The sequence below is a fragment of the Macrotis lagotis genome, chromosome 1 (assembly GCF_037893015.1).
Source record: "Macrotis lagotis isolate mMagLag1 chromosome 1, bilby.v1.9.chrom.fasta, whole genome shotgun sequence".
Lineage (NCBI taxonomy): Eukaryota > Metazoa > Chordata > Mammalia > Peramelemorphia > Peramelidae > Macrotis > Macrotis lagotis.
The window spans coordinates 11462368-11475626 of record NC_133658.1 but is presented as its reverse complement, the minus strand read 5'-3'; the positions used below and the strand labels follow the sequence as shown (position 1 = coordinate 11475626).

Sequence of the window (13259 nt, the reverse complement as noted above, 5' to 3'; positions counted from 1 at the left end):
ATTCTTTTCTGGTCCCTTCTACACATAAGATTTAGAAAGCAGAAAAAGTCCATATCTGACATTCCTTTATCCTCTATAGCAATGGTGTCCAATTGAAGTAGAATAAGGACCACTAGGATTCCTGCAGGCATTATAATGACTTAAAATACTACCCATGTTAATATATTTCTTCTCTCATTAAAAAATCAACATATTAAAGTCTGAGGGCAATGCCATTTCATCTGGTTTATGCTTCACTCAGCAGCGTTATGACGACCATGCAGTTTGAGGATCTTACTCTTGATACCTGTTCTATGATGATGATCATTCTCAAAGACATCAAGAGGGAGGTAATGCCATGACAAGCACATGAATTACCTTTGATTGAAGGGGAGCTGTACTAAGCCTCACTTTCTCCTCCAGAGCCAACTGGATCCAGGGACCAGGTATCAATCAGGATGACTGGAGATTGTCCTGACTATGAGGCAGTCAGGGTTAAGTGACATGCCCATGGTCACACAGTGAACGTCAAATGTCCGAAACAGAATTTGAACTCGGTTCCTGCTGACTTCAGGGTCAGTGTTCTATCCACTTGCTATCTAAGTGCCTTGTTCTATATCTTCTGCACAGTGGCTACCATGTCTAAGTAAGTGTCAGGACAAAGGGTCAGCACTAGACCTGGACTCAGGACAACTCAACTTCAGACACATCCAAGATGTATTGCAGAATTCGTCTACTACTATCATGTACATCTGGGTGTAACTCCTACTTCCCATTCACTTTAGCTATGGAAGTGACGTGGCCTAAAGATGCAAATATGACTACTTGCCTCCTATCACAAGCTGAAACCATGGCAAGAGGTTGCACAGGGAAATGTGCCAGCCCTCTCACAACAAAGTTGTCGATCTGCCAGACAAGGGGCAACACACACACACATGTGCCTCGATTCCCCTTAGTAATTAGTCATCTCCCTAGATTTGGAACGTAATGTTGATATAATATAAATCCATGCCCCCTTTCTACTTTAAACTATCAGAATTAAATTTATGTTCAACAAGTTTGTCTTTCTACAGTTGAACTTAGCCTTATTTTGATTGCAAATACTTCTTATGTAATAATAAACTCATTTTGCTACATCTTTCCTCAGTCTGATTCTTTTAGAGTGAGGCCCTTATGAACAATTTTTAAAGTAACTGTGTGGCCTTGTACAATTTACTTCACCATTATGTGCCTCAGTTTCCTCATCTGGAATAATCGATTCCTAGTGAAAATAATAATAATGCCTCTCTTCCCGGATGCCGTGACAATAAAAAGGTCCAATATTTGCAAGGCACTACAGAAACCTTGAAACTCTACATACAAGACAGCCAGGCATCATTATATTCAGACTCAAGAAAGAAAGGACATTTTTATGCATCTATAGATTTAAAAACGTTATTCTGATGTCTGACATTTATGTGATACATAAAAACCAAAAACAATGGGAATGTTTAGCCTAGGGAACAGACATGGAGAGGCAGTTAATGGAATTCTTGAAGTAATTGAAGGACTCTCCTATGGTAGTGGAGTTAGATTTGTTCTGTTTTGCCCCAGAGAGAATAATAACACTAATGGGCACAAGTTGCAAAAAAGGAAAACTCAGGATAAATGTCAGCAAATCCGAATGTGGAAAGGGTTTTCTGGAAGTCAGACTTGGAAGATAATGCCTACTCTTCTATTTGTGACCTATGGCCTTCGAGAAGATGATGTCCATGTATTTGTTTTAATTTCTATAAAATGAAGGAATTGGACAAAACACCACTTGAGATCCTTTCCAAGTCTAATTTCTTAAAAAAAAAAACAATAAGGAATTCATTAATAGGTTACTATCAATCCATCAGCAAGCATTTATTAAATATGTTCTTTATGTCAGAAATTTGCCCAGGACCTGGGGGAAAGGATTCACTCCCTCTTCTGTAAAAAAGTAAAAGTCAGTTTTATTGAATTTAGAAGATTGTCTATTGTCATCTTTGTGACTAGGGTCTTCCAATCACTGATTTAGAGCTAGACCAGAAATGGGTTATCCATTCCAAAGCCTCCATTTGACAGAAAAGGACTCTAAGAAACACTGATATTAAGAGATGTGGTTTGAGCCTAGCTCCTGATTCCAAATGCAGTGTTCTTTCTACTGAAATATGGTTACAGATTGAAGATCTGAGGAGAAAGATCAGATCAAGGAGACAGAAAAATGGAATATTGTTCAGAAAAGTCAAACTTGGGGCAATATAGCAAAACAGAAAGTCCTGAAAAGGGGGGGAAGAGGTTTAGAGTCAGGTAATGATGATGTGAGATCCTACTTTTGATATTTATTCTCTATGTCATCCTAGAAAAGTTACTTAACATCTCTGTAAATTGAAGATTTGGAAACACAGAAGAAAGAAAGACTAGTTTAATAGTCAACTATTCTCCTCAGAACATAATGGATGAAAAGTTGAAAAGTTCCTATGGAGTATTGGAGAAATAGAGTCTTTTAAGTTCATAAGAATAGAAACAAAAACAGAGCAGTTCTTGGAGTGTCATTCTATGAAGCATATGGACCCTGAAGTTCCCAGAAAAAGCTTTCAACATGCTGAATAGCTTGAGACCTCAAACCAAAGCAATAAATGCTTCCTATATTTTCCTGACTTCGACTTTGATCAGAGATGTATGTATATTTATATGTTAGTGGACTTCCAAAAACAATGACCAAGAAACAATCAAAATAGTTTTCTTCTCAATATGGGAAAATTATTACTTCCCATATTCTAGTTCACCAAGTCATTGGAATATCAAAGGGTGGAGAGTTTATTTGATTTGATTATTGGATCAAGACAAAAGAAATGATCGAAGGTCAAAATGGCCAGAAACCCCCTAGTACCAAAAAAGTCAATCACTGTCATGTCTGCTAATAATTGAAGTCAAAAAACCAATTGGGTCATCCTCACTCAGCTGTATCCATCTCCCAAAGAAAGTATCCAGCACCACTAGCTCAGTAGGCTCAATATTTTAGTAGTTTTATAAAATGAATATAGATGGAATGATTAATTTGGCTGAAATTAGTATCTCAGGACATACAGGATTAGGGTGATGTTATATTGTGTTCAACTCGCCACTGTGTGCAGAGGAGAGCATCCCGTGGCATCTTGTCAGCCTCTTGGAGCTGTCATCAACATGAAGGTAATTCATAACTTTAACTTAGTAAATGCAAAGGTTTTGGATTTGTGACCATGACTAACTATAAGTCCATCAAAGTCATGGCTAGCCTAAATGGATACCAACTGAGAAACAGGGTATTGTAGACATCCCTTAAAACAAACAAAATATAAAAAACCTGATGAGTTGATTGTCCTCAGTCCAGTTATATATGAAAACTATACAACATAAGCAAGTTAAGAGAACTTTATATATTGGTAAATGTTTAAAACTATATCTGTTGTGCATTCTTGATTGAGGTGGGGGAAGAGGTATTACATTATAAATGCTTTTTGTAAGAATTCTACAGAACTTTTCATGAAGCAGTATCTTACCAAAGAGATGAATTTCTTTGATATGGTATTTTGAAAAGCATCTATTTTTATACAAAAATAAATGTTAAAGAAATTTTTGATGGTCCTAGAATAAATATTTTGACTTGAATGCTTTGAGAAATCTCTTCCTATAACACATAGTGAGTTTTTAAAACTTACCAGAATATTTACAATAGTTGGAAAATCTAGAAAGATTGATGAGGTAGAAAAATACTTCAGAGAGCTTTGCATTAAAGAAGTAGAATCAATAAGAATAGTTTTGCTTTAATTTTTGTAATCATCATTGGAAGATCCATTCATCCTGGTTATTATCTGACAAATTACTCAGTGACTTTTGATTTTGAAAAAAAATTTACAAAAAAGAATATATAAAAGCTGGCAAGAAATTTATATTATCAACAGATGGCATGGTGAAATATGTTCTTTCCTACAGAATTCCTTTCAGATACAGCTCACGGTGTTTATTAATGCATTTGCCGTATTGTCTGAAGAATTGTTTTGTCTTAAAAAGAAAAAATTCATTGCACATGATTTGTTCTTTGGTAAAACATCAGAAGTGATCTGGACTGGAGATCTTTGAAGGAGTTTTGAAAGTTATGCTCAAGGATAACACCTGAGCTTTGTGTAATGGAAATAAGACCTGGTCCTTATGAACCTTTCTGCTAATTTTTTGTGGTTATTTTCTTCCTTTGATGCTAAGTGAGGTTCAGGTTATGAATGTTTTATTTTAATCCTTTCCTTTCTTCTGTAAATAGCATCAACAAGAATTCTTGCTGATTAATTTCTATCATCCTGGGGTCTTCGAATTGTTGCTGGATTTTACCTGTCGAAAATCCAATATCGCTGTTTGTGGTAATGCTCCACTTTTGTTTATAAATATATTTGTGATTAAGAAAAAAGTATTACCATGGGTTTTGAACAAATTTCCTTACATTATTTTCATTCAAAATCATACTCATTCTATTGAATTTTAACTTTCTAAGATATTCAAGAAACTATATGAGGAAACAATAGAATAAGACTTTGCCACATGGAAGAAATGTTTAAAATACAAAATATTTTCGGATTAGCATCTTGTTTATAATAAGTGTTCAAAGAATCTAAGGGAAAATTGCCATGTCCAGGATGGACAAACAACTCTATAGTTATGTCTTACTTTCTATATAAACTGCGATGCTTCCCCTTAGAACAAGGAATGTGCTGGCTTATTTTTAACACAGTTGTACCTTAATGTGGTTGCACTGAGTTTTTATATTTTATTATTTAAATTATAGTAATACAATTTTCATTATGACACAGCAAATATATACTGTGAAGTATGGGCTCAAGTGAATAAGTAGCTTTTCGTGTGGATCCACTCAATGTTATTCAGAAATCAATTTCCTTAGCACTCTCAAATCCTGAGCTAAATGTGGGTGATCAAGGTAAACTTCTGCATTAAAAGGGAAAAAAAAACTTTTCAAAGTCACATGCATAGACTTAAAACAATAAGATTTCCCATATGGGAAAACAGTAGCTACATTCTTCTTTCCTAAACTATTGGAGCTAGCCAAGGTATAGATGAGAAAGAATGTAAATTGTTCATTCTACAGTGTTTCTCAGATCATTTAAAAAAATGTAACACTGGCATTGCTTTGAAGTAGGACCATAAGACTTAATTCACATCTACTGGAATAGAAAATATATTCTAGTGATATTTAAGAGTCTGTACGTGTTTTCTTTTGTGTTTGAATGCTTTGTACGTTTGGGGTTCAGTATATCAAAAACCAAAGTCGAAATTAAAAAGAAAAAAGAAAATATGGCCATTTTAGGAGAATTTTTTTTAAAAAGGGGAAATTGAGAAGGGGATAGAGAATATGTTTTGGTATTTAAAGATTTTCCCAAACTTAGAATCATGTGTGTCTGTGTGTGTTTCTCTGTGTGGGGGGATGGGGGGATGGAAGTGGGATAGCTAGATAGTACAGTGGATAGAGCTCAGTATAAATTTAGCCTCAGACACTTACTAGATCTGTGACCCTGGGCAAGTCATTTAACTCTTATTGCCTTGCATCCAAGGTCATCTCCAGCTGTCCTGATTCCTAGCTGGACACTGGACCCAAATGCCTCTGATGGAGAAGATAAGACTGATGATTTAGCACAGTCCCCCTCCTCACTCTAATCCAATTCATGTGCTTGTAATGGCATCACCGTCCTGATGTCACGGTCTTCTTCGGGAACAAATGAAAAACATCATATAAATATATTTCCTGATATTTGTGCAGACATCATATATGCATGTGTATGTGTGTATGAGGCATGTATACATGCCAATGAATATACGTGTGTGTGTGTGTGTGATGATAGTAGTGTGGTTCAGGTACTATATTAAAAGTTTTACCAATTATTATCACATTCAGTCCTAACAACAACCCTGGAAAGTCGATTCTATGGTTGTTATCATTTTACTGATGAAGAGATCAGGGCAAACAGAGGTTAATATCCGAAAGTAACACAGCTAGTAAATATCTGAACTCAAGTCTTCCTGCCTCCAGATACACCTGTTGTTCTTGCTGTTCAGGATTTCATTTGTGTCTGGCTACATTTCCCTCTGAAATTTTTCCATGGGATCATCTTGGTAAAGTAACTGGAATAGCTTGTCATTTCCTTCACCAGTGTGTACCCATTTTACAAAAGAGAAACTAAGGCAAAAAAGGTGTTAAGTGATTTGCCAGGGTCACAGTTAGTGTGTATCTGAGACCAGATTTAAACTAAGATCATCCTAACTCCAAGTCCAGTGCTCTATGTACTATATCATCAAATTTTTATATTAAAAGGTATAGATGCATTATTGGATATATTTGTATGTGGTCAGGGCAGCTATATAGCTCAGAGGATAGAACACTGGCTTTGGAGTCATGAGGACAGGAGTTCCAATCGAACCTCAGACATTTACTAGCTGTGTGACCTTGGGCAAGTCACTTAACCCTGATTGCTTCACATCCAGGGCCATCTCCAGTCATCCTGATTCAAATGTGTTCACTGGATCCAGATGGCTCTAGAGGAGAAAGTGAGGTTGGGGACTCAGCACAGCCGCCCCCTTAAATTCTATTCATGTGCTTGTCATGGCCTCATCTCCCTGATGGCATGGTCTTCTTCATGAATGAAGGACAAAAACATTGCCACATTACCTCAGTATGTGTCCACGATATCTCAGCTATAAGTCATTTGATTTCTCAGTTAATTAGACAATTTCCTAAAGCCAAAAGTCAAAGAACAGTGACTGATTGATATAGGTAGAGAGAGGCTTTTAATAGCATGAGCTCCTACTCCAGAGAAATCATGGGGGGAAAAAAGATAGGAAATGTGCTGAAAAATAGGAAAGCTCTGTCAACTATTGCTCTTGTGATTCTAATTTTAAGCCTTCTTGGCTTCAGTTTTATAAATTATCAAATGAAAGGATTAGATTAAATGTCCTTTCAGGTATTTTCCAGTTCTAGATCAATAATCCTACCAGCAGACCATAAGGTAACACAAAGTAGTAGTCAATATGCCTCCTAACTCTCTGCTCACATAGACATGGAACTTTTTGGTGTTGTTAGACCCTTCCTTTCTCACCATGTTCTCCACTCTACCTCACTGACAATTATTTTACTCGTGATCTAAATTAAAGAAAATTATGACTTCCAATGGGGGAATGAACAGGCATCAACTCAATCTCAAATTCACATCTCTCATGTGAGAACAGATATCAGAAGAACAACCACTCCTCTGCTGACTTCTTTTCATGTAACCTCTATTCTATGATCGATAATTTGAAGACATTAAATAATTAGCATCATATAGTTTGAATTTAAATCGAAACCATTTTGGAAAGTGTTTTATGCTTTACAGCTCATAGCTACATACATTATTTTTAATGCGGTCATTTTATTTGTGGCAAGGACAGAAAAAAGAATGTCGAGCCATTTCTAGGGACCTGAGAGATAACTTTCCCTTAGAGAGCAATGATGAGAATACCTGGTTGAAAACAATTCCAAAATAAATCCAAATTATTGAGCTAATTATGAATTCTAACATTGTGAATCCTTATTTGGACTTTTGAAAGACAATTAAGATAATATAAAGTGCTATTTGTGGATTATGTGACATGCATAAAAACTGTTGGTGGTAATAATGGGTAGAAAGGTGGATGTTTGTTTCAATTTCTTATCATAGGGTAACAAGGAATCAGTAAATAAAGGGAAATTGTTTTGAGGCAGAAAAGTCAGTCAGAGGTTGAATATAGTATACATGAGGAGAATAAAAGAGAAGTGCTTTATATCTCTAAGCATAGAGCAGGTTGTCTAAAGATTGTCCAAAGAGGAAACTTGATATTCTTGTCAGAAGCTGAGTCAAGATGGTAGAGTAGAGAAAGCACTCAATGAACACTCACAACATTCCCCTTTGAACAAATGCATAATGATGCCTCAAATCAACATCTGTAATGACAGATCCAACAAAAGGTCACAGTGATACATTCTGTCAGTACAAGACAATTTAGGAGTTTAGAAGGAGCTATATATCAAAGAAGAGTGGAGACTGTTCTTAATTCCACATGGATGAAATACAAGGACTGGAACTAGTGATAGAGTCATAAGTAGTAGTTTTGAGACCTCCCAAGTCAAAGGTAAAAAGGGGACCTGAAAACTGCACATAAAAAGATCATTGAGGACATCGGTGCATTACCAAAGGCTGTTTGGCAATTCCATCACCTTTACTCTCTATCAGGCCATACTTCAATGTCAAGAAGCAACACTAGCTATCTAAAGTAAGACAAAGCATTCTTCATTAATGGAGCCTTCTCCATTAAGACCAGAGGTGAAACAGAGTATTAACACCAAATTCATTCCAGGATTGTAAAGAAATTCTAGTGATAGCAATAAGACAAGGAAAAGATATTGAATTCAAGTTGGCAATGAAAGAATAAATTATCACTCTTTGAATATGATAAGTTGGTATTCTTAGAAAACCCTAAAGAATCAACTAAATTAATCGAAATTATTAAAAACTTCAAAAAAGTTGCAGGATATAAAATAAATTCACATAAATCATCAGAATTTCTAAATAATCCCTACAAAATCTGGTATAAATATATAGAAAGAGAAATTTCATATAAAATAACTTCAAATTAATGTAAAACAATTGAGAGTCTATGTGGCAAGGCAATCAAGGAATAAATTATCACAATTGCAAAACATTTCTCATTTGAAAAAATAGATATAAATAATTGGAAAAATATTAATGCTCATGGGGTAGACTGAACCAATCAATTATCACATGAAAAAATGCAGTAAATCACTCCTGATCACAGAAATGCAAATTTAAAATAGCTCTAAGACACCACCTGATTTCTATCAGATTGATTAACGTGATACAAGAGGAAAATGACAAAAGTTGGAGTGGGTGTGGAAAAATTGGACATTAATTCACTAATTCTGGAGAGCAATTTGGATCTATGTCCAAAGAGCTATAAAATCCCATACCCATTGAAATAGTAATACCACTATCAATTCTATGTCCCAAAGAAATGAATGGGGGGAAGACTTATTTTTACCAAAAATTATATAGCATCTCTTTTTTCTGGTGGCAGATAATTGGAAACAGACAATGCCTATCAGTTGGGAAAAAGGTTGAAATAAGTATGGTATATGATTGTGATCTAAGAGCTTCAGAATTCTTAGTATCTTTGTGTCCATGGCTATCTCAAGCTGATATATTTCCTCTCTTTGAAAGAAGTTTTCCAGAGACTTTCTTTTAAAAAGTAACTATAATAATGAAAATGAAAATAATGATTAAAAGCCATTGTTCTCTCTAAATTAGAAGAATCAGCGTTGGAAAGGAAAGGGAAAAAAGGAAAGGGGAAAAAAAGGAAAGAAAAAATATATTTTTGCTTTTTCTAATAGTGTTTAATTTTTTTCTCCAATTATATGTCAAGGCAATATTTAGCTTTCATTTATACAAGATTTTGAGTTCCAATTTTTTCTCCCTCCTCCCTCCCTCCTCTCTTTTTTCCAAAGTAATAGGTACTTTGATATTCATTATACATGTACTATCATATAAAGATATTTCCATATTAATTATAGCTGTAAAAGAAAAAACAGATCAAAAGACAAAAACATGAAAAAATAGAGTGAAAAATATGCTTTGATCTATACTAAGAGTCTATCAGTTCTTTATCTGGATATGGATAACATTTTTTCTTTTTTGAATACTATGTACTTGTCTTAGATTCTTAAGAAGAAGTAAGTCATTTATAGTCGATCATCACACAATGTTGCTAATTCTGTGTACAATGTTTCCCTGATTTCTTTTATTCCCTGAAATCTTTGCTTATTACACAATAGTATTTCAAATATATCCATATGCCACAGCTCATTCTGCCATTCCCCAATGGAATCCCCCTCAATTTACACTATTTTACCACCACAAAAATAACTGCTAGAAACATTTTTGCACCTGTAGGTCCTTTTCCTTTTATGATCATTTTGTGATGCAGACCTAGTTATGATATTCTTAAATCAAAGGGCATGCACAAAGATTTAACCTTTGGGCATAGTTCAAAATTGTTCTCCAGAATGGTTGCATCATTTCACAACTTCACCACCCATGCATTAAATGTCCATATACCCCCCCAAAATTTAACATTTTCATCTTTTCATATTAACCAATCTAATAGAGTTGCTTTAATTTATATGTCTCTACTTAATGACTTAGAACATTTCTTTTTGACTTGAGATACCTTTGATTGCTTCATCTGCAAACTGTCTGTTCATAGCATTTGGCCATCTATCAACTGAAGAATGGCTTGTATTTTTATTCTCTAAATACTTGAGAAATGAGCTCTCTCTCAGAAACATTTATAATAGATTTGTTTCTCAACTTTGCACTTTTGTTTAATCTTAGTTGTATTCGTTTTATTTTTGCAAAACCTTTTTATTTCAACATAATCAAAATTATTTATTTTACATTATATAATGTTTCTATCTCTTGTTTAGACATGTAACTCACTTAACTTTTTAATCTTATTTTTTTATTTGTTTTTCATCCATATGCACATGAATATTTTTAAGCTCAAAATTTCCTTCCAGCCTCCCTCCCCACCCCCCTCTATATAGTTGTGAACAGTCAGGATAGCATTGTACATAGATACTTTTAATAAACCTGTTTAGATTAGTTATTTTTGGTATAAGAAGTTAGGATTGAGGGAAAAATATATTGTTTATAAAGTGTTCATGAGATTCTGAAGGGTGGGTTTGTTTTGTTTGGTTTTTTTCTTCCTCTGGATGAGGCTAGCATTGACCATAGTCAGATACAGTTGTCCTAGCTTTCTGAAATACTTAGAGCAGGTGCTTCCAACAAGGCTGATCAGCTCGCAATGGTGTTACTAATGTGTGCGTTGTTCTCTTGGTTCTGCTCCCTTCACTAAGCATAGGATCCTGTAATTCCTTTGATGCTTCTCCAGAGTCAGACTATTTGTGTTTTTATAGAACATTAATATTCCATAGTATTCATGTATCACAATCTATTCAGCCATTCCCCAATTGATGGGAATCCCCTTAATTTCCAATTCTTTTCCACTATAAATAGAGCTACTATGAATATTTTGGGAACATATAGGACTTTTCCCAATTTTTTATGATTTCTTCTGGATATAGTCCTACAGTTGGAATTGCAAGGTCAAAGAGAATGAACATTGTTATTACTCTTTGGACATAGTTCCATATTGCTCTCCAGAAAGGGTGGATCCTTTTACAACTCCACCAGCAATGCATCAATGTCCCAATCTTTAAATAACCTCTCCAACATTGATCATCTTCTCTTTTTCTTGTGTGGAGTAATCTAATAGGTGTGAAGTGATACCTCATTATTGTTTTAATTTTCATTTCCCTAATCAATAATGATTTGAAGCATTTTTTCATATGATCATATATATATATATATATATATATATAATTTCATTTGAAAACTGTCTGTTCATACCCTTTGATCATTTGAAATTGGGAAATGGCTTGTGACTTTATAAATCTGATGCAATTCTCTCTCTCTCTCTCTCTCTCTCTCTCTCTATATATATATATATATATATATATATTAGAAATGAGACTTTTTATCATAATTCATAGTTGTAAAGACTTTTTTCCCAGTTTTCTCCTTTCCTTCTAATTTTGGCAGCATTGATTTTAGTAGTACAAAAACTTTTTAACTAAATATAGCAAAATTCATTCATTTTGCAGTTCTACAATGTACCCTAATTCTTGTTTGGTCATAAGTGTCCCCTTTCCATTGATCTGATAGAGTATTTCTTATTATATTATTTTATCTATGGTATCACTCTTTATGTCTAAATCCTGTACCCATTTTGACCTTATTTTGGTATAAGGTGTGAAATGTTGATCTATGCCTCTTTTTTCCATATTATTTTCCAGTTTTCTAAACAAGTTTTGTCAAATAATGAGTTCTTATCCCAGAAGCTGGTATCTTTGGGTCACTTAACTTCTTTAAGATTTTTGATGGTATGCTACTTGTGCATATATTTTTAGGGTTGGTATAATTTCTTGTCTTTTTAGCAAAGTGAAGTTTCCATTCTTATCTCTTTTATTTAGGTTATTTTTTTCTTCTGCTCTCTATGAGATCAGGATTGCTAATCCTGCTTTCTTTTTCTTTTTTGACTTCAGCTGAAGCATAATAGATTTTGTTATGAAACCATTAAATTTGGCCATTTTTGCTTTATTTCTTAAGTAGACTTAATCATTGAATGTGCATTCCTTTTTTAGACAAACTGAGACCTGGGAATGATCTTAGATTAAAATGATCGCCTTGCACTGCAACATAAGCCATTTCCAGCATCTTAATTGATATCTTGCCACTGGACCCAGATGACTCAGGAGAAGAGCATGAGGCTAGCGACTGCACAGTCCTGTGTCCCTTAAATCCAATTTTCCTGAGTAAGAGCTGAAGGACTCTGAGGAAGGAGGTTGCATGCCCTGTTATCTTGCCAGTTAGTTTTGGTTAACTGGTTTTTTGTTCTTGCATTTTCAAAAGGAGAGTTGATTGATAGAGGGGAAGGAGGAAATCTTGGACAAATAAACAAATCATCAATAAAAATGTTCATTGAAAGAAAGGGAGATAGTGATGTGGGAACTCATCTTCTATTTCTACATTGACTAACTTAGACGATCAATATAAAACCTCAACTCCACAGTCACATATCCCAAATATGTGAATAATCCACTTGCAGAAGAAAGAACAATGTGCAAATCAGTGGACATTACTCTCAAAAAACCCTAAAACTCAATGGATATTGATCACATAGAAAGTCTTATCTTGCTGATAATGACAGAGCAACACCTAAGTTCTCCTAAAAAAGGCAATTCAGGTTTAAATTCAAAGGTTGCCTAATTTCAGCTAAAAGGAAATGAATGAATGAATGAATGAATGAATGAATAAACAAATAATGAATGAATGAACAGTCCCCAGTTTCTTCCTGGATTTCTACTGTCCTTTCTATTTTACCTAAACAAAAAATAAAATAAAAATAGGCTGTATTTAAGTGGCACAGGGAATAGGGCATCAGATCAGGAATCAGGAAGACTTGAGTTGAAATTTAGTCTCAGACATTACTAAATATTTGATATTGGGCAAGTAGCTTAACCTTATATGCCTTAATTTTTTTTTTCTCTAAAATGATCTGGAGAAGAAAATGGGAAATCAGTAATT

The 13259-nt window shown here is 34.4% G+C and overlaps 1 pseudogene; it reads left to right on the top strand.

Moving 5' to 3' along the window:
• Positions 1–248: 248 nt before the first annotated feature.
• LOC141507025 (ELAV-like protein 2 pseudogene) lies at positions 249–3296 on the top strand (annotated as a pseudogene).
• Positions 3297–13259: the final 9963 nt, after the last annotated feature.